This window comes from Sinohyriopsis cumingii, chromosome 3 (assembly GCF_028554795.1).
Source record: "Sinohyriopsis cumingii isolate HCF-2022 chromosome 3, ASM2855479v2, whole genome shotgun sequence".
NCBI lineage: Eukaryota > Metazoa > Mollusca > Bivalvia > Unionida > Unionidae > Sinohyriopsis > Sinohyriopsis cumingii.
Genome location: NC_142963.1, coordinates 3,084,845 through 3,097,984, shown reverse-complemented (window position 1 = coordinate 3,097,984; position 13,140 = coordinate 3,084,845).

The window sequence follows — 13,140 nt, the reverse complement described above, 5'->3', positions numbered from 1 at the left end:
TTCATGACCACATGTGTTTCGCCAGGGCTATCGTGGTGGGACGAACCTATGCCAACAAGAACGACTCGGTAGAATGGAAAAGAGACTGGGAGAACATTCGAAAATCGAACCGAGCCAAACAACGAAATGAAGCAGAACTTCTGTTACAACAAGCAGGCCTGTCCAAAGACACACCCTGTGGCATTGATGAGATGCAAACATTGCAAAATTTCCTAGCTCCACGCTACACCTTGAAAGTGTACCCTCAAGAAGTGCGTGGGCCTCTGTTGTTTCGAGGCCGAGATTTTAAAGATGGAAAATACATTCACCTTTATTATCACGATGAACATTTCGATACCATTACCAGTATCACCTCATTCCTGGGATACAATTATTACTGTGAGAAATGTGACTATGGTTATAATAATCGAGAGCAACACAAACATTGTGGATCGAAATGCTCAGGATGTTTGGCCTTTCCACCCTGTCTGAGCGAAGGACAAGAAAGAGTGCATTGTCCTGCTTGTCAGCGCACGTTTGTCAGTCCTACCTGTTACCAACAACATTTGAAAACACAAGGTTCACAGAAGAAATGCGCTTGTCAACTGCTGAGATTGTGCCCCACGTGTGGACAAGGCCTATGTACCAATACTGCCAAGGCACACATATGTCGAGGAAAAAAAAATGTCACATTTGTCACCACATCGTGGACTTGGAACATCAATGCTACATGGAAAAATACCAACCCCAACAAGAGAAAGATGACGGTCACAAGAAGAAGAAAGGCAGTTTCATCTTTTTCGATTTCGAATGCATGCAAGAGACTGGTACTCACATTCCTAATTTCTGCGTGGCTCATCGAGCGTGCGAGAAGTGCATTAAAGAACCTATCTTCAGTCATTGCCCTCACTGCAGCAAGATTCCTGGAGGACGTGAAAAAATCTTTCGAGGACCGAAAACGCTGGCCGATTTTGCCAAATGGGTCTTAGACCCCATCGACAAGACTTGGAGTAAAGAGGACATCGAACGTTACAGAGATTATCATCGTCATGCCACGGTGATGGCTCACAATATCTCGGGATGCGATGGACAGTTTCTTTTGAGGTACCATGTGGAACATGGCACCTAACGTCTTAAAGTCACTTTGAACGGAGACAAAATCGTTTTCATGCAAATGGGACAAGTGCAGTTTAAAGATTCGATGAGTTACTTAGCCATGCCTTTGAGTCGAATGCCTAAAACGTTTGGAATGACAGAAATGGCTAAAGGGTACTTTCCACACTTTTTCAATACGGAAGTCAATCAACATGCTGTTCTACCCCATTTGCCTGAGGCCCACTATTACGACCCCGACAACATGCGTACCGAACAACGAGAAGCTTTCTATGCTTGGCACCAGGCTCACGCCTCAGACCCTTTTGACTTTCAGGAAGAAATGCTAAAGTATTGTCGTTCCGACGTGGACATTTTACGACGTTGCTGTGGAAAATTTCGAGAACTGTTCATGGAACACGGAGGGGTCGCTCCTTTGAAAGAAGCTTGCACCATTGCCAAAGCGTGTTCCTTAGTGTACCGGCAACGATTCATGCCTGAAAACACCGTGGCTGTCATCAGTCCTCAAACGACCAACTATGTCAAACGTCAATATTCGGTCAAAGCCCTACGTTGGTTACATTACTTGTGCGACAAGGAAGACAAATGGATTCAGCATGCCCGCAACGGAGGAGGCGAAAAGACCATCGGAATGCATTCGGTCGATGGCTGGGACTTAGAAAACCCCAAGATCGTGTACGAGTTTAAGGGTTGCTTATTTCACGGATGTCCCGTCTGTTACCCTGACCGTGGCACTAAAAATCAGTTTTTACATCGAACCATGGAAGACTTGTACCAGGGCACTTGTCAGCGACGCCTAAAGTTAGAACAGCAAGGATACCAAGTGGTGGAAATGTGGGAACACGAATACGATCACCGTTTGAAAACCGATCCCGAGTTTAAACGCCTCGTGGAAAGTTACCAGTTCATGAACCCTCTGAACCCAAGGGACAGTTTGTACGGAGAACGGACCAATGCCACCTGTTTGCTGTACCAAGCCGACGAAGAGAAAGGAGAAGAAATCAAATACTTGGACGTGTGTTCGCTGTATCCTTACGTGTGCAAATATTGTCACTTTCCTGCAGGACACACACAATTGTTAACGGAACACATTGACCTGAACCGTATTCGACAATACGAAGGTTTGATCAAGTACAAAGTTTTGCCTCCCACAGACTTGTACCATCCCGTGTTACCTCACCATTGTCAAGGCAAACTGATGTTTCCCTTGTGCCGTACATGTGTCGAAACGTGCAACCAAGGCCAACCTTGTCATCACACCCAGGAAGAACGCGCCTTGACGGGAACCTGGGTCAGTGTAGAATTGTTTAAAGCTATGGACATGGGATACCAGCTGTTAGAAGTATACGAAATTTGTCACTTTCCCAAGACACAACAATACCACAAGGGTAACCCCACTCAGAAAGGCATTTTCGCAGACTACGTGGATGCCTTTTTGAAACTGAAGCAAGAAGCCAGTGGCTATCCGTCATGGTGTCACACTCCCGAAGACCAAATTAAATTCAAAGAGAAATACTGGGCACAAGAAGGCATCTCTTTGGATCACATCGAGAAAAACGAAGGCAGGCGATCGTTTGCCAAAGTGATGTTAAATTGCTTGTGGGGTAAAATGGTACAACGACCGTGTCTACCCAAGACGGAATATTTGACAGAACCTTCCCTCTACATCTAGATGATTCACGACAAAACCAAATTCATGAAACACGTGGACGTCCTTCGTGAGGATTTGATCTTGGTCAATTACGAAGAAGATCTGGACTTTGTACAAGCCGATCCTTTTGGAAATGTCATCATTGCGGCTTACGTGACAGCCCATGCTCGCTTAAAATTGTACAAAGCTTTAGAACTGTTAGGGGATCGCGTCATGTACTTTGACACGGACAATTGCATCTACATCCATCTACCGGGTCAGCAACACCCTAACATCGAAGGAGACCGTTTAGGAGCCTGGACAGACGAGCACCCCGACGATAAAATTCTAAGTTTCGCAAGTGGCGGTCCTAAACATTACGGCTTCGAATACCGGGACAAGCAAGGAGAAGTGCACACGGAGTGCAAAGTGAAAGGATTGACTCTGAATTATCGTACCAGTCGAGTGGTGAACTTTGGCGTATTGAAAGAAGCCTTGCAGTCTGGAAAAGATGAACAATTTAAAGTGACCACCTATCAACCAAACAAGATTGTACGTTTACCCACTCACCACATCGTCAGTCGACCCTTGGAAAAAGTCTATCAAATCGTGTACCAGAAGCGAGTGCGGCTTCCCAACCACTTTACTTTGCCGTATGGACATGCTGGTATAAAACATTGGTTGTAAGTGGACAGCCACCCACCAGAAGCATGACTTCGCCACAGCAAGAATCGAGTGAGAAACCCAGTGAGAACTCCAAGTTCAAACCCCACCATTTTCCGGTTTTCTTGCCTGACTATTGTGGTTGTGCCCGTCGATTGGACACGTTTCAAAAATGGCCCACGGATAGGAAAGGATTACCTACTTCGCATGTTTTAGCTAGAACAAGATTTGTCTACTTGGGACCTGAGACTGGATTGGGATACGAAGTACAGTGTTTCAGTTGTGGCCTGAAGTTACGAATGGATCTATGTATCTATAAAGATTCAGCTATTCTGGAACATACTCGATGGTCTCCGCACTGTCCTTACCTTTCTATGGCTTTTCCACCCATTACACTACGGTACAATTATGACGGCACCTTAGAGACGGTACCTTCCAAAACAAGACATGAAAAAGGAACGATAAACAAGCTTGTGACTTCATTGCGACTAGTATAAAAGGAACCCTAGGCAAGATCGATAGTTCATTGTGACTACCAAGACCAAACGAGCAAGATGAATCCTTTGAAAGAGACAACATTTCCGTTTGGGGATTGTAAAAAAGTTTTACCTTCCCCTAGTGTGACTAATATTGGATGGATAAGACCCATGGAAAATGTTCGGAAGGAAACTGCAAGTGTCCATGCGGTTACCATTGTAATTGCGTAACGGAGTTTGCAGACGAGTGCGATTGTGAGCCTTGCGATGGGAGCGATGCTGTACGCTGTGAACTTAGCGATGCCGTAAAGCATCATGGGAACTTTGTTCTCACTACCCCTATCATGGAAAGTGATGCTGTGCGTGTCAAACCTGATGGATGCAAAATCGATGTCCCTGGTCATCGTGGACACTTTATTGGGTTTCATGGTCAATATGGATGTCAACCTTCACGTCTACCACCCTACTGATGTCATCCAGCCCTGAGCAAACTCCTGTCCATGTCACCCTTCCCTCGTCGAAACGAACCTGTGAAAGACGAATATTCGTTTCCTGTGCCTTTTGTCTGAATACTGTGACTTTGAAAATCGTCTTCAATCGTTCAAAGGAAAATGGCCTAAGTATCTGCGAGGACCGACCCCTGAAGAATTAGCCAGAGCCGGATTTTTCTACTTGGGCGAAGGGGGTAAAGTCAAGTGCTTCAGTTGGGGTGTGTCACTTCACCACTGGGAACCACAAGATTCGGCCTACCTAGCACATGCTCGATGGTCACCGAATTGTCATTACTTACCCTTAGTGGGACCGAGACATTGAAGTAACTTACCATGTCGTTGAAGAAGAAACCAGATTTGCTAGGAGTCAAATGTTGGACATCACCGAGACCAGTATTTAAACTCCATTTCAAAAATGATATTGAATCATTGCCTAAAGAACTACAAGAGAAGATTTACAAGAAAGTTTGGCAGGGACTTGCTAGAGTGAAATCTCAATGGGTAACTGTAGAACTTTTGTGCCGAGAAATTCACAAGAAGAAAGTGAAAAAACTCAACCAATGTGTTAGATTTCTCTGGGTCAAGTGTGCATTCATCCTATTATATCACTTTAGACTGTTTACATCAAAAGATTTCAGTGACATTCTTGGACGTTACCCTGAGTGGCAGTGGTCAGAAATTACTTACTATGTCGATTACTTTTGCTCTAGAAGAAGATTGTAAATTCTGACTGACCTATTCATGGATGCTTTGCTAGAGAACATTCGTGCTTTGCCTGTGGAGTTGAGAGAAAGGATTTACCGAGAACAGGTCAAAATTCAAGTGAAAAGCAAACGCAAAGTTATTCATCCGTTTTTAAATTATGCTCTTTTCCAAAGTATAAGAAGACTGATTATGAGTGGATATTACATCAGTCACAAAGGTAAACGAGGCTATTGGCCACCACCCAGTGATTCCAAAAACAGTGTATATACTTATGGATACTTTACAAGAGAACATTTTGGGCTTGCCTGTGGAGTTGACAGAACGCATTTACCAAGAACTGGTCAAAATACAAGTCAAACGTAAAGAACAATTACATCCGTTACATCACCAGATGTTTAACCACTGGTTCCAAAATGCTATAAGAGAACTGATTAGTCAGAAATTGTTTCAGGGGTCAGGCATTGTTCAACACTTTGAGGTCGCAAACGATCGACATGTTCATGTTTTTCGTTACTTCGAGATAGACCTACTGCAACAAACTGAGGAAGAAAAGTTGAAGAAATACAAACATCTTTTATGTAACATCTGTTTAGAGAAAGAGGAGACTTCTGAACGAACTGTAGAACGAACTTTTGAGTGTAGGTTAGCACATGGAGTATTTAGATTCCCTACTGGAAAACGAATATCTCTAGGCAGAAAGTACAATTATTGCATCCGAAAAAAGAGTATAAAAACAGGCTGCCATGCCAAAGCTTTTATCACATGTAATTGAACAGATTCCGTGGAAGAAACTCAATGACCATATTCAAACCGTGGATCATTACCATCAATTATTACAAGAACTGTTTCCGTTCAATTTGGGTCGACAAGTGGTGTGTGTCTTAGTGACTTGTTTTCTGGGATTTCGTTTACCAGCCGATTCTTTGTGGACTCTTTACGAACATTACTTACCACCCAAATGGCCTTAAATGGTCACGAAAGACTCCTTTTGCTCAAAGCCTTGCGTTTTCATCTGGATACTTCTCGACCTCTACGGGAAAAAACATTCGTCAACTTTTAGCTACCGAAGACGTGTATGACGATGTGTGTGTAGCTTGTGACTTACACCCCCATTGGACAGATGTACGTGCCTGGAAAAAAGGGGGATTTGAGGCTTGGACCCAAGAAGTGGCCCAGTATGCACGAGAGTTGTTCAAGGAAAAAAATTACTTTTCAACCTATGTTAGTGACAGTGCCAGAAGAAGAAGAAGAACCCGTCACCCAGGACAGGACTGTCGTGGACATGCCTGAAAGGCCCTTTCGGGAGGACACTTGTGTGACCTTACCCCTTATAGAACTGGTCAGAACATTACCCAAAACATGTTGTACAGACACTTGTTTTTGTTCCACGTTGATGGTTTTCATGTGCCTTTTATCGTTGTACTTAAGCCTTTGGATTTTATGTATTTTTGTCTTTCGTGTTCATGTTTAAAACATTCAATAAACGTGTCCTGAAAAAAAGTATATAAACTCTTGTCTTGTCTGTTCTCGTGTCACAAGTGACATTCCTGACACTATGGCTACCTCTTCTGTCTCTGCTCCCTCTTCCTCCACTGTCAAAGTCATCGACGAACATTTAGATCGTGCCAATTGGGAGGCATTGTATCTTCGCCATCCCTTTAACATGCTCATTGCTGGACCTAGCGGTTCAGGCAAAACCGAATTCGTCAAACGTTTGATCGAACATAAACATCATTTGATCGATCGGCCACCTCAACGCATCGTGTGGTGTTACAATGAGTGGCAATCGGCGTACAGCCTCTTGCGAGAAAGTCAAGGCGATTCCATCGTGTTTGTGGAAGGCATTCCTAAGAAGACGACGGCATCGTCTCTGACTCCCGTCAAACCCATTTGGTCATTTTCGACGACATGTTAGGAGAAGACGAAGAAGAAATTAAACTGTGGTTCACGCGCAAAGGGCATCATCGTAATGCCAGTGTCGTTTACATCATTCAAAATTTGTTTCAAGAAAGTAAAGCCCATCGCACCATCAGTCTCAATGCGCATTACGTCGTCTTGTTTAAAAGCCCTCGAGATAAATCGCAAGTGCAAGTCTTAGCCAAACAGTTAGGAACGCCTTGGCTGACTCAGGCGTACGACGATGCCACTCAAACTCCACACGCTTATTTACTCGTCGATTTGAAACCTATTACCCTCGATGATTTGCGATTTCGTACCCATTTGTTTCACCACTGGTGTCAAGACAGAGGGCCTGTCCTGTACACGTCTCCGTCCTCGACTTAACCCCTACAAAAAAAATCTATAAAAACCTCAGACACTTTTCGTCTGTCTCACACAGTTTGAACATGACATCCCTTCAGTCGCATCTTCCCGTCAAATTGATTCGTGCCTTGTATGGCATCAGTCGAGAAAAAAATCCACAAATACGGGCTCGTGTCTTAGAAGCTAGTCTCAAAGAAGTCTTACGATGGTTCACGGTGACAGCACGTCAGTTACTTCAAGGGTTCATTCAAATTCCTCATCAAACCAAACGCTTTTTTGATCGAAACAAAGTCGCTTTGACCCAACTGGCCGATCCCCGCATCGACACTCAGACCAAAAAACAAATCATTTTGAAACCTGGAGGGAGCGGTACTCTAGGAGGTGTCATCATTCGCTCTCTCTTAAGATGGGATCCTAATGCTCCCAAAGTTCTCCCGAAGAAAAAAGTCAAACGAAGCTCCAAGAAGAAGAAAAAGTGCCACGTTGTCAAGACCAGGTCCCCAAGGAGACTCGTCTCTCCAAGAGCTTCTCCAGTGGCAGGACCCTCCTCTTACCAGTCACCACCCCGGAAAAAGAAAAGCCCCCAGAAAAAGAAGCAGAGAAAAAGTCCTCAGAAAAAGGAAAGCCCACAAAAAACTAGTCGCAAGAGAGGCACTTCGGCCAGGACGCAACCTTACACTCGCAAACCATGACCTGCAAGGACGGTGACCGCGTCTCCGGTAGCCTCATGTTCATTCACTTCTCAGTTGATGACACCAAGAACTGAGAAGTACTTGGAGACGTTGATCACACCAAGAACTTCTCCGTTAATAACCCCAAGAACTTCCCCAGTGGCAAGACCCTCCAATTTAGCGGCAGTGGCCGCTGCTCACAAAGTACCTTCTCCCAAAATCAAAGTCCTAGAGAGATCGGGCATGTTACAAAGTTTACTGGATTTGTCCAAGCAAGAACTGGCTCGATTTAGTCCGTTGCGTACCCCTGCACGATGTGTCATGCCTGTCCTCAAGTGGATACGACGTAAAGACAATCAGTGGCGACGCGTTCCAGTATAAAAAAGGCCTGCGACAAAGTAGGGGTATCAGTGAACTTCCAAAAGATGTCACCTCAAAGAATTGCACAACGTCACTATCGTCAAAACAGAAAGAGACAAAGGCAGACTCGTCATCCAACAAAGCCCTTAGCCAATCATCGACGTTACCCTAAGAAGAGATACAGTCGTTGAAAGAAAAAGAGGCGTCAACAAAGGGGAGGATTCCTTGGCGATTTTGGAAAAAAACATTGTCACCTTTATGACAAAGCGATAGTCCCAATAAAAACAAGATAAAAGGCGTGTCTTAAGTCATCGACGTTAGTGTATGTTTGGTGAATGTCCCGGAACACACAAGCAAAGATGTCACCCTCCAGAAAACATTCCTCTTCTAAGCCCCAAGGAAAGAAAAGGAAAGGACTACCTCCACGTTTAGTCAAACATGGGGACATGTTATCTGTCCTGTCCAAAGCTTCTCCACCCTCGCGAGAAAAAACTCATTCAAACGGCCTCCAAAGAGGTCATCGATACCGTGTGCGAATGTTGTTTGAACGTGTTGAAAGGCACGATTCCTTTGTCCAAACACCAGAAACAATGCTTAGGCAAACATCGTCACGTTCTTCGCCAAATGGTTCAAAAGAAAATTCCCATAGGACAAAAGAAGAAGATGTTGGTCAAACGTGGAGGAATTTTACCCGTCTTGTTAGGCCCATTGCTGAAAGGAGTCTTGGGAGCCATGTTGGGAGGACTGGTGGGAGCAAAATAAAAAGGCCCTCTGGAGTCCCAAGATCTCAGAATTGACACCTGACATCCCATGGAAGGACGAAAACTAGCTTTAATGCCTTACAAACGATGGATGGAATACCATCGTTGGCAAGAAAAACGCACCCCGCATTTACCTCCCAATCCCAATTTGAGCGAGATGTCCCAGTTACAACACGAATTGCAGTCCTTGACGGATCGCCAAGATTTGTCCGAAACAGAAAAATCGCAAAAGTACGGTCAACTCTTGCAACTACTGCAACTCTTTCACCAGAAAGCTTTAGACGAAACAGCTCTTCCCACTCTGAAAGATTTTAGGACCTTGATGAAAAGTCCATCCCCCACACCATCACCACCACCACCACCACCACCACTACTACCATCCCTAGGGGTCACCAGAGATGCTACCCCACTAAGACCTGAAGAAGAAGAGATACGAGAAGTGTTTCAAACACCGTCAGCAGCTCCCATGTCTAGTAAGATTGCAGCATCCTTGTTGACCCTGTCCCCCACACCCCTACGAGAAGAAATGAAAGCTTGGGTTAAAAAGATGATGTCCACTCCTCCTTCAACAGAAGTGAAAAAGAAAGAAGGGAAACCAGAAATGAAAAAAGAAAAGAAGATCAACGCCATTCCATTGCCACCTCAATCACTACCTTCGACTTCTACTCCCGTAGCCCATCGGACACGTAAATCCGTTTCCAAACTACCATTTCGTCCCACCCAAAGTAGCATCCTCAAATATTTGTTTTGTGTCATCGACGTCTTTTCCAAATTTGCCTGGGTTGTGCCCTTGACTTCCAAATCGAACCACGAGTTAGTGCGAGTCCTGCAACGGGTGTTGGAACAAAGCGGTCGTCACCCTCTTCGATGGCAAACGGACAAAGGTACCGAATTTCTGAACCAAGCTTTCCAAAAAGAATTAAAGAAACGTGACATTCATTTTTTTACCACCGAGAATCCTGAAACCAAAGCCAGCATCGTGGAACGTTTTCAACGCACTTTGAAAGAACGCATGTGGAAATATTTTACGCATCACCACACTCTGAAGTACATCGACATCTTATCGCAGCTGGTGCAAGCGTACAACCAATCTTACCATCGAAGCATCGGACGTGCCCCACAAGAGGTGACTCCCGACAACGAAGTGCTGGTGTCTGATAGCCTATTTGGCACGTCCCCGACGGGGGCTGTCCCCAAGAAAAGTGGAGTGTTGGCCGTAGCAGATTGGGTACGCATTGGCAAAACCAAACGCACTTTCGACAAAGGTTATTTACCTAACTGGACTACCGAATTGTTTCGTGTCACTGGACGAGTGCATGGCCGTCATCCTGCCGTCTATAAATTGGAAGACATGAACGGAGAAGTGCTCAAAGGAACATTTTATTTGCCCGAGTTACAACGTGTCACCAAAAACGAAGACGACGTGTACAAGATCGAAAGCATTCTCGAACGCAGAACCCGTAAAGTGGGGAAACGACGTGTCAAAGAAGTCAAAGTACGTTGGAAAGGATATCCACCCAGTTTTCATTCTTGGATCGACGCTTCGCAAGTCATCGACAATAAAAAGAAGTGACCATCATGCCCTTTCACAGAGACGCAACTGCTAAGACCACTCCTTCACCCAGAACAACCCTTGTAGGTGTGGTGTGGAGAACGAGTGCCTGAAACGCAAATCGTCTTTTTCTGCCAAATCTTCGTGGTGTATTGCGTCATCGGTGCAGCTATTGCCAATTTGAGTTTGCAAAAGGAGACAAACAATTGTGGACCATTTTATTAAGCAGTTGCATCGGTTACCTACTTCCCAATCCCTCCCTGAAATTCTCTTCCAACGGGAACAACGGGAACCTTGTGTCCAGTGCCAGTGTCAGTCACCACTCCAATAACAACAACAACCCCATTTTGAGCGGAAACACCCCTCTGACTTCCGGTAACCCCTCGGACAGCCACAGAACTCTGGAATTATGAGTCACCATAACCAATTTTACTTAACGTTACCCAGTGACAGTTCCATGGAGGTGTTTCCCAATAACACGTTGTGCTGTTACACGGCCAAATTACCTCTGTCCATCCAATTAGATCATGAAGCCCATTGGGAAGTGGCTTTAGTGGAAATCATTCACCCGACCCAAGTCTTCAGTGTCCTTCCCAATCAAAATTCTTTTACGGTGGAAGTTCATGACGAACAATTGCAACAGTACTTGGATACCCATGTCAAATATGACAAGAAAACCCCTGGCACAAAATATCAAACGTGGACCACCTATCACTTGTTCATTCCCCCAGGCTATTATTTTAGTGGTCAACATTTGGTGAGCACCATAGCCTCCAGGTTTAATGTCGTGTTTCTTAAAGCTTTGGAGAGTGTCAAAAAAGTGTCACCCTGGAGTACCATAAAGTAGCTCGTCGCTTCCTGATGAAATTTCCTGAGGGGGTAAAATTATGTCCGTTTTATTTTGTCCTGAATTGTTTGACATGTTGGGTGGGGACATGGAGATGAGGATGGTCATGCTCAAGAAAAACGAATTACCAGTCATTTACGACAACGATTCTTTTGCCAAGTTTTTTCGTGCCTCGGTAGAACGGAACCAAGGACTGAACTTGATCTTTGTGTACTCCGATGTGGTGGAGTATAACGTGGTGGGACACACCTCCGTACCGTTACTGCGTGTCATTCCTTTCAAAGTGGATTCTGCCACGAACACTGACGAGGAAGGTGGAAACACTTATCATGTTCACCGCGAATTTGTACATCCTGACTATTTGCCTCTCAGCAAGTCTTATTTGGACACGTTCAACATTGCTATAAAAGGAGATCTGGGACAAAATATTCCATTCACCAAAGGAAAAGTCACGGTGAAACTCCATTTTCGAAAACGGTTCTCTAACGACTCGTAAGTCATGTATCCAGTGTACCGAGGCATTGCTCGACAGCGAGGACATGGTTTAGGAGATATGCTAAAATCGGCTTTTCGTTCGGTGGCTCCCGTGTTGAAACGATGGTGACACGCGGATTGCACGCCTTGAAAGATGCCGCATTGACACAAGGCAAAGAATTTCTCCAAAATGTCATCATCGACAAACAAAACCCTAAAGAAGCCTTCTTGAGGGCAGGCAAAAATGTCTTGTTGCAAACGGGCAAAGACCTTTTGAGCCTACGAGAAACACCTATAAATGCCGTGAACGCTACCGAGTCACGCATTCCTATTTACTTGAAGCCACAGTAAAGACAAGGCAGAAAGAGACGACGAAGAAAACACCCTTTCACCAGACTTCACACTTCTAAAGCTAGAAAGACAAAGAAAAGAAGAACCGTTCGAGACTTAGACGTTTTCGATTATTAAATTATTGAGAAACAAAAAAATGATGCGCCGAGAGTCTTGCGCCTGTTCCAAGTCGGAACTGGATCTGTTTGCCATGCCATCCACCATGATGACGATGCAAGAATCGCAACGGGTGGAATTTCATCCTGTCTCCTCTTTGACTGATTCAGCTCCCATCGAGTTTGAAATCAAAGGACAACCCGAAGATTACATCGATCTGAATACCAGTTAGCTGTACTTAAAAGTCAAAGTAACCGCGGCGGACAACAATCCCATAGACAACGATGATGTAGTAGCTCCCGTCAATAATTTCATGCATTCCTTGTTCGGCGAAGTGGACTTGTACTATAATAACAAACTGGTCAGCAGCAGCATGGATACTTACCCTTACCGAGCGTACCTGGAAAATCTCTTGACGTACGGAAAAGAAGCCAAGAACACTCATCTGGATGCTTGCGTGGTATGGAAACCTCACAAAGCGACTAAGTTCAACAGCATTACAGTTGCTGGGGATGATCAAAATACAACGGGATTTGTAGAACGACGATAGAATATTGCACTAAGTCGTAGTTTAGAACTGATGGATCGTTTGCCTTTGGACATGTGGCTGCAAGAGAAGTATTTGCTGAACGGAGTGGATGGCCGCTTGTGACTGAATCGTAGCAGTGCCGCTTTCCATTTGATGGCTGCTGCTGGTTCCACTTACAAA